The following is a 6,916-nucleotide window of genomic DNA, read 5'->3' as shown; positions in this document are numbered from 1 at the left end:
GCTCACCCTGTACTTTTCCAAGCAGAGTGTTCTCCTCCAGGGCCTGGTCCCTCCTGGCGGAGAGCATGTGTAAAGTATGAAAGACAAAGCGTCACCATCCTCCTTTCTAAGAAGCATTCTGGTGGCCCTTCTTCCAAGACACGCTGCTTCTTTTCGCTGACAGTCCATGGTATATTCAGTTTTCTTTGCCAACATCATCATTGAAATGCATCGCATCTCCACTTCTGTAGTTTATTTATTTGTTCATCGTTTGAACATAGGAGATGATTAAAAATAGTCGGGCGTGGGGCAGGTGCAACTAAATCCTCAGAATGACATCTTTGCTTTTTTTACACTTCAAACAGGCCTTTTACAGCAGATTTGCCCCATTCAATACATCGTTTGATTTCTTTAACATTGTTTTCCATGGGTGTTGATGGTGAATCCAAATAAAATGAAATCCTTAACAAATTCATTCCTTTCTGTTTATCATGATATTGCTCATTGGCTCACTGGCCCAACTGTGAGGATTTTTGCTTTGTTGATGCCGGGCCCTGGTCCTGACTAAAGGCTTGATTTTCATCGGGAAGTGCTTCAAGCCTGTTCACTTTTAGCGAGCAAGATTGTGTCATCTGCATATCACAGTTTGTTAATAAATCTTCCTCTGTTACTGATGTCAAGTTTTTCAGATAATCCAGCTCCTGAGCTTATGTGTTTAGCATGCAGATTGTGTAAAAGCATAGAGCCTTATGCACATTTCCCCCTGATTTTAAACCATGTCGTTATTTAGTGCTGCTATTTACAGTGGAAGGCTTTCAAAATCCAGAAATTTATTTTCTCACAGTTTAGGAGGCTAGAATGTTGAATTCAGGATGCCAGTTCTATGGGGGAAAAGTTTAATTAGAAGAAAAATTGGTACCAGGAGTGGGGCTTTAAGTCAATGAGCCTTAAAGCATGAGAGTAATTAGAGTATATTTGAGAAGAGACATCATTTTAAAAAACTGCTTTATAGAATGGGGAAGGTACAGGCTGTGATTATGGCGAAGAAACAATGAATTAAGTAATCACCCGCTATTCCTTGAGACCAGACTCTGTGCATCCTAAAGGGGAAGCTTTAGGGGGCCTGGTGGCCTAGTGTAAAGATAATAAAGCAGACTATTTATTACTTATAAGCTTTAGATAAAGGTCAGGAGGAACGAGACAGGTTTCTACCCAGAATCTTCTGCTTAGAAACAGAAAAAAGCAGGGTGATTATGTAACTCTGGTGCAGAAAGTCCATTTTGTCCATAGCTGGAGCTCTCTAATTACTAAGAGCCAAATCCAGAAATGGATGGGCCTTGCCAAACTGCGGTCTAGTCTTAATTTTCCATCTCATTGAGTTTATAGTGCCAAAATGAAGGCTCTGATGGACAGAGATGGATATTTAGGCCATTGGAAAAGGGTTTGGGGAGGGCGAGGGAGAAGGCGGAACAGAGAAATACGATACCCCCTTAAATTCCTCCAGGCATTTCTCGCTCTGTCTTCCCCAGGGAAAGAGGAGATCCTCCTACTGAGGCAGCTCTCACAGCTAAAGCTGAGATGTGGTCAAAGACAGACACACCTAGTACTGTGTGGCCACTTTCCTTCTGTACCATTAAGAGGAGGTTAATAGGCCTGAAGAAGGGAGTCTTGGGTCTAAATAACAGAACATGGTTGGGGGCTAGTTCTCAGGATTCGGGGCAGCTGCTGCAGGTAGGCAGTCTCCCAGTGGCGTTGGCCTGTCCCTGCTGCTTCAGAATTTGATACATGCTGGAACCAGGAACCGCAGTATGGCCTGGTCTTAGAGATCTCTTCCTTTCCTCTATTTTCTAAGTAAATGGGGTTTTCTTCTCCTGCCGCCGTAATTCTTGTGTAACGTGAAAGGAGGTATGGTGTTAATATTGTTGGGTTGCTTTGATTGTCTAGTCAATGACAACCCATAGTGACCCTATGTGACAGAGTAGACGCCCCCAATGGGGTTCTCTAGCCTGTAGTATTTACAGAAGTAGACCACTAAGTCTTCCTCCTAAAAAGCCATTGGATGCGTTTGACCCAAGCATGTAGCATTGCACCACAGGATTCCTTATTGGGCAGACGGCCGAGGCTACATTTGCCACTTAGATCATCGGTTATAGCAGAGGAAGGAGGCACAGTTGGGTAGGATCTCACTGTACACAGGCAGGGAGAATTCTGCGTTCCACGGTTGCCCCTCCCTCCGGCTAAGTTCCCCTGCCCCTCAGAGTTGGGCTTCATGTCCTCAAATTTTACTAGGATGCAGTCCGTTGGGGGGGGGGGGAGTCTGGGGATGGCAAATGGTATTATGCAGAGGAAAGGTTCCATGGTTGACTTAGATATCTATAACAAAAATGCCACAGATGGGTAGTTTAACAAACAGAAACGTACTTCCTCATGAGTTGTTGTGGTTGCTAGGTGATGTCCAATGGGCTCTGACTCGTGGTGACTGGGGCACAGCGATCGTAATCCTGTCTGGTCTTTCACGAGCCCCACCATTGCTCCAGCTCGCCGTGGCAGTCACAGCGTCCCTCGTCTGGTTGAGAATGCTGTGCTCATGGTTAGGAGGCTCGATGTCTGAATTCAGGGTGCTGTTAGAGAAGAACCGTCCCTGTCTGCTCCAGAGGAAGGCTCTTGTGTCCTTGAGCTCTGTCCTTGGCTGCTCTTTATGTGCCCCGCCATCTCTCTTCCCCCAGGCTTGCTTAGTCACTTGTGAAACTCCCTTTATATCTCAAGAGAGACGGAAACAAGATAGACCCTATATTAGTCCTGCCTTGTTCAAATACCAAAGACAACCTACTAACAAATGGGATTAAAACCACAGGCATAGAGGTTAAGACTGACAGTACAGATTCCCAGCACACGTCATTCTTAGGCCTTATCCTTAAATTTATGTCCTTGCCTCAGGCAAAACATCTTTAGCCCATCACACCATCCCCCAAAGCTTAGATTACTTCCAAGTCTGAAATCCCATTCTTCTGAATCATCTAAGTCAAACATGCGTGAGGTTTTAGGTGTATTCCATCTGGGGGCAAAATTCCTTTTTATCTGTGAACCCATGAAATCTAGATGACAAGTTATCTGTTCCCCAAAGAAAAATACAATGGTGCGGCATGCACAAGGTAGATATTCCCATTGCAAATGGGAGATTTTGGAGGGAAAGAAGGGATAGTGGGCACCAAGCATGTCCAAAAGGCACTCGAACAATTTATATTCACCCCCATGGTTGAGCATACTTTTCTATTCTCTGAAACCTTCTGAGCAATGGCATTGCCCTCCAGACTCTGGGTGTTGGCCAGGCTCTCTGGATTTTGGGTGGAGACTGCTCAGCCCAGGGCTTCAGCCCCACCCTCCAGGCCCACTGGAGATGTTATCACTCACATCTGAGCATCCCCATTCTGGCAGCTGCCTTCTTTTGAGCCTTGGACATGGCCGTCCTGAGTGCCCTGGGCAAGGCAGTCCCCCTACGCCCCTCAGCTTTGGGCAGCAGCCCCATCTCTCTGGCACAAGTTAGCACCCCCCCCCCCCCCCCCCCCCCCACACACACCTTTGGAACAGAGTTGATCAAGGCCTGATTCTTTTAAACCTAGGAAGCCATGATGTCACCCTTTGAAAAGGAGATGCCCCTGCTTCATGGATACCTCTGGCTGTTTCCTGCCCATCAAATTCCAAGAGGGAGATAGTACTCTTTCTTTTCATCCTTTCTCTGTCTCCTTCATTCTAAGCTGAAGGATTTTCCACTGTGGTGATCGCTTTGATCTATAAGCCGTAGGCCTCATTCATCTCTTTAACCAAAGGCTGTGTAGCCACACCCATGGGGACAATTCCAGGGTGTAGCCCCTTAGTTTGTGCAATAGAATGATTCAAACCTTTATGCTCTCTTTTCATTTTGCACAGTTCATTTTGGAAAGCCATCTTTTTCTTCTTACATTTTACTGCACTTGGCAAGGAGAAACTATGCAGCCCCTTTCAGCTCTTGCTTGGAAATCTCCTCAGCGAACTAGCCAGGCGCATCCCTTAAGTATTCCATCTTCAATCAAACATTTTCATAGAATCCAGGCAAGTTATTTCCCATGACATAAAAAGCATCTCCTTTCCTATCTTGTCTAGGAGAAAGATGGGGCTTTCTACTCCCGTACAGAATTAGTTTCGGAAACTCATGGGGGTGGGGGAGGTTCTATCCAATCCTGCAGGGTCACTATGAGTCAGCATTGACTCAGTGTCAGTGAGTTTAGTTTGGTCCTATGTTGTCTAATCACATGCTCGTCATTTTCTTTCGAAGCCTCCTCAGAAGCACATCTAGCATCCACATTTCTAGCAACAATACATCATCTAGTGCTGTATGTGTGACGTAAGATGGTAGCGGGCTCTCTTCACTTCCATTTGTGTCCTTGTTAGAACCATCTTTGATACCTACTATTCCACCAATATTTTCTTTATGACAATGAAGGCTTTTACTCTTAGGCACCACATTTCTGGCACTGCTATAGCAGAAACACCCCAAATGGATGGCTTTAACACATAGAAATTCATTCTCTTACAATTTAGGAGATTAGAAGTCTGAATTCAGAGCACTGGCCCCAGCTGAAGGCTTTCTCTTCCTGTGAGCTCTGTCAACACGTGGGTTGGGTCTTTTTTGGAGAGCGCACATCTTCACATCAGTCTTTCTCTAGGTCTAGGAGGTTCTCAGCACAAGGGCCTCAGATCCAAAAAACACGCTCCACTACTAGTCTCTTTTTCTTTGCGGTAGTAGGCCCCTCCCTCTCTGCTTGCTTCTCTCCCTTTACCTCTTGTAAAATATAAGGTGATGTTGAAGATGTAAGGTGATGTTGGTCTCATCCCAAGACAACTCCCCTTCCATCAAAGATTAAGTCTTTGATCTGCATAAGATCCCATCCTGATCATATCAGAGCTTGTCATGGGGAATGGTTGCATCATTACATAACTGCCAAGATCCAAGTTGACACTTTTTTCTTTTCCTTCCTTTTTGGGAGTGGGGTGGGGTGAGGATGGTGGTGTCACAATTCAATACATAACAGGAACCTCAAACTCTTCCAGCTACAATTTCAAAACTCTTCCAGGGTACAATTTCAAAATCACTTCTCCATAGTAGATATCTATTAGAAGAGAAGAGTACCTCATTCTACGGTACCATTAACAAATCAAAATTTATTTCCTCACAGCTTAGGAGGCTCTCTGTGTTAGTCCGGGTTGACTACAGAAACAGATTCAGAGACACTTATATGTGTGTAAGAGAGAGCTTTCTATCAAAGAGCAGTTGTACATTGAGAAAACATCCCAGTCCAGTCCCGATCAAGTCCATAAGTCCGATGTTAACCCATATGTTCGATATTAGTCCATCAATTTCTCTTTAGACTCATGCAATGCATGCAATGATGCTGAAGGCGGAAGGTCACAGGCCAGTGGGTGAAAAGTCTTGTAGATCAATCCATTGGTGGTAGACGCATCTCCAGGGCTCTGGCTGCCATCAGCATGGATTGAAGTGGTTTGTCAACAGGAACATGGAGGCAGAGAGAAAGAAAGGAAGTTCTCAGAATCCTCATGAGGAGGCCATGCCCAATGGAGACATCATCAGGCTGTGACCTGATTGACAGGCTAGACTCCACCCCGTCACTGTTACTATCTTCAAGTTGACACAAGGTTATGTAACTACCCTACACTCCCTGTTAGCTCTTGGGAAAGGCCCTTGTCTCTTCACTTCGTCTCCTGAGTCCTTGGAGATCTTGTGGCTCAGCATCAACTCTCCCCCATCCCTGCTTCATTCCACTTGCTTGTTTAACATTTTTCATATCTCAAAACAGGGTGACTCAAGACACACCCTATACTCACCCTGCCTTATTAACAAAACAAAGACAACTCATTCCCCGGTGGGATTATTACCAGAGGCACACAGGTTAGGGTTTTCAACATTTGTTTGGGGGGGGAACACAATTCAGTCTCCACCATGGGTCAGATTGGTTTGGGACGAGCTGGGTTAAACACCGTGTCTTACTGGAGTTCTCAGTGTGCCCAATTGTGTTAATGCGCATCTGCCAGAGGGGACTATTACAGGTAGAATTTCCCAAACGTCCCTGACCACAGAACAACCAACTTTTTTCCCCAGTAGCACTGGAGAAGGAGAGAAGACATGATGGAGGTAGGAGGTCTGAAAGCACTTCAAATTGGCCTCAAGGGTAAGCAACCACCTACTCCATATTCCTGAGTACGGTAATTGGCCTTGGCTGGAAAGCTCAATTTCTAAGAGAGGGAGTGTGTGTGTGTGTGTGTGTGTGTGAGAGAGTGAGAGAGAGAGAAACAGCCATGTGTTTCTGCATCCAGGCACACACGCAGGTAGGCACAATTTATGACTGTCGGCTTCAAGGCCAGGAACACATTGATTTTCATCACTTAGTGCTAAGGCCTCTCATCTCTTAATATTTGCTCAGATGTCTTTCGGGAGTCCCCGTTAAACAAAGCATAGCCTGCCTCACACTCCTCTACTTGGTTGGGGGCTGGGAAGGGTGGAATGTAGAGCTCATTCTTCTTCTTAAAAGTCTAGGAAGGAGACAAGAGAGGCAAGGGAAAAGGATGCTGGTCCCCTTGCTCTTGGCCCGGCTCCTGGGCCTGCACACTGAGGACGTGATGGAGGAGCCTTTGCAGTGAACTTCTTGCAAATTGACACCCTCTGTTTATTTTTGCACCCCTAATTACCCTCTCAACTCACGCCGTGGTTTATTTTTAGAGGTTTCCCATCCACCTCATTAACAGCTCGTAAAAGCGCCTGTCTCATATTTCTACCATTTATACCCTTAATTAAACACAGTGGCCTTTGTTATCTCGAATACCGGCCTTGTTAGAATTTAAATGGGATGACTCCCAGCTCTTCCCTAACTGATTTTTAAGTATT

At 45.5% G+C, this 6,916-nt stretch overlaps 1 pseudogene; it reads right to left on the bottom strand.

Annotated features, from left to right (window-relative positions):
• Positions 1-6,224, bottom strand: part of LOC101648123 — an 8,241-nt pseudogene extending 2,017 nt beyond the window's left edge.
• Positions 6,225-6,916: the final 692 nt, after the last annotated feature.

Source organism: Echinops telfairi, unplaced genomic scaffold (genome assembly GCF_000313985.2).
Source record: "Echinops telfairi isolate 266 unplaced genomic scaffold, ASM31398v2 ScPeMD7_443;HRSCAF=831, whole genome shotgun sequence".
In the NCBI taxonomy this organism is placed as follows: domain Eukaryota; kingdom Metazoa; phylum Chordata; class Mammalia; order Afrosoricida; family Tenrecidae; genus Echinops; species Echinops telfairi.
The sequence above is the reverse complement of the archived record's forward strand: the minus strand, read 5'-3'. Positions and strand labels throughout refer to the sequence as shown.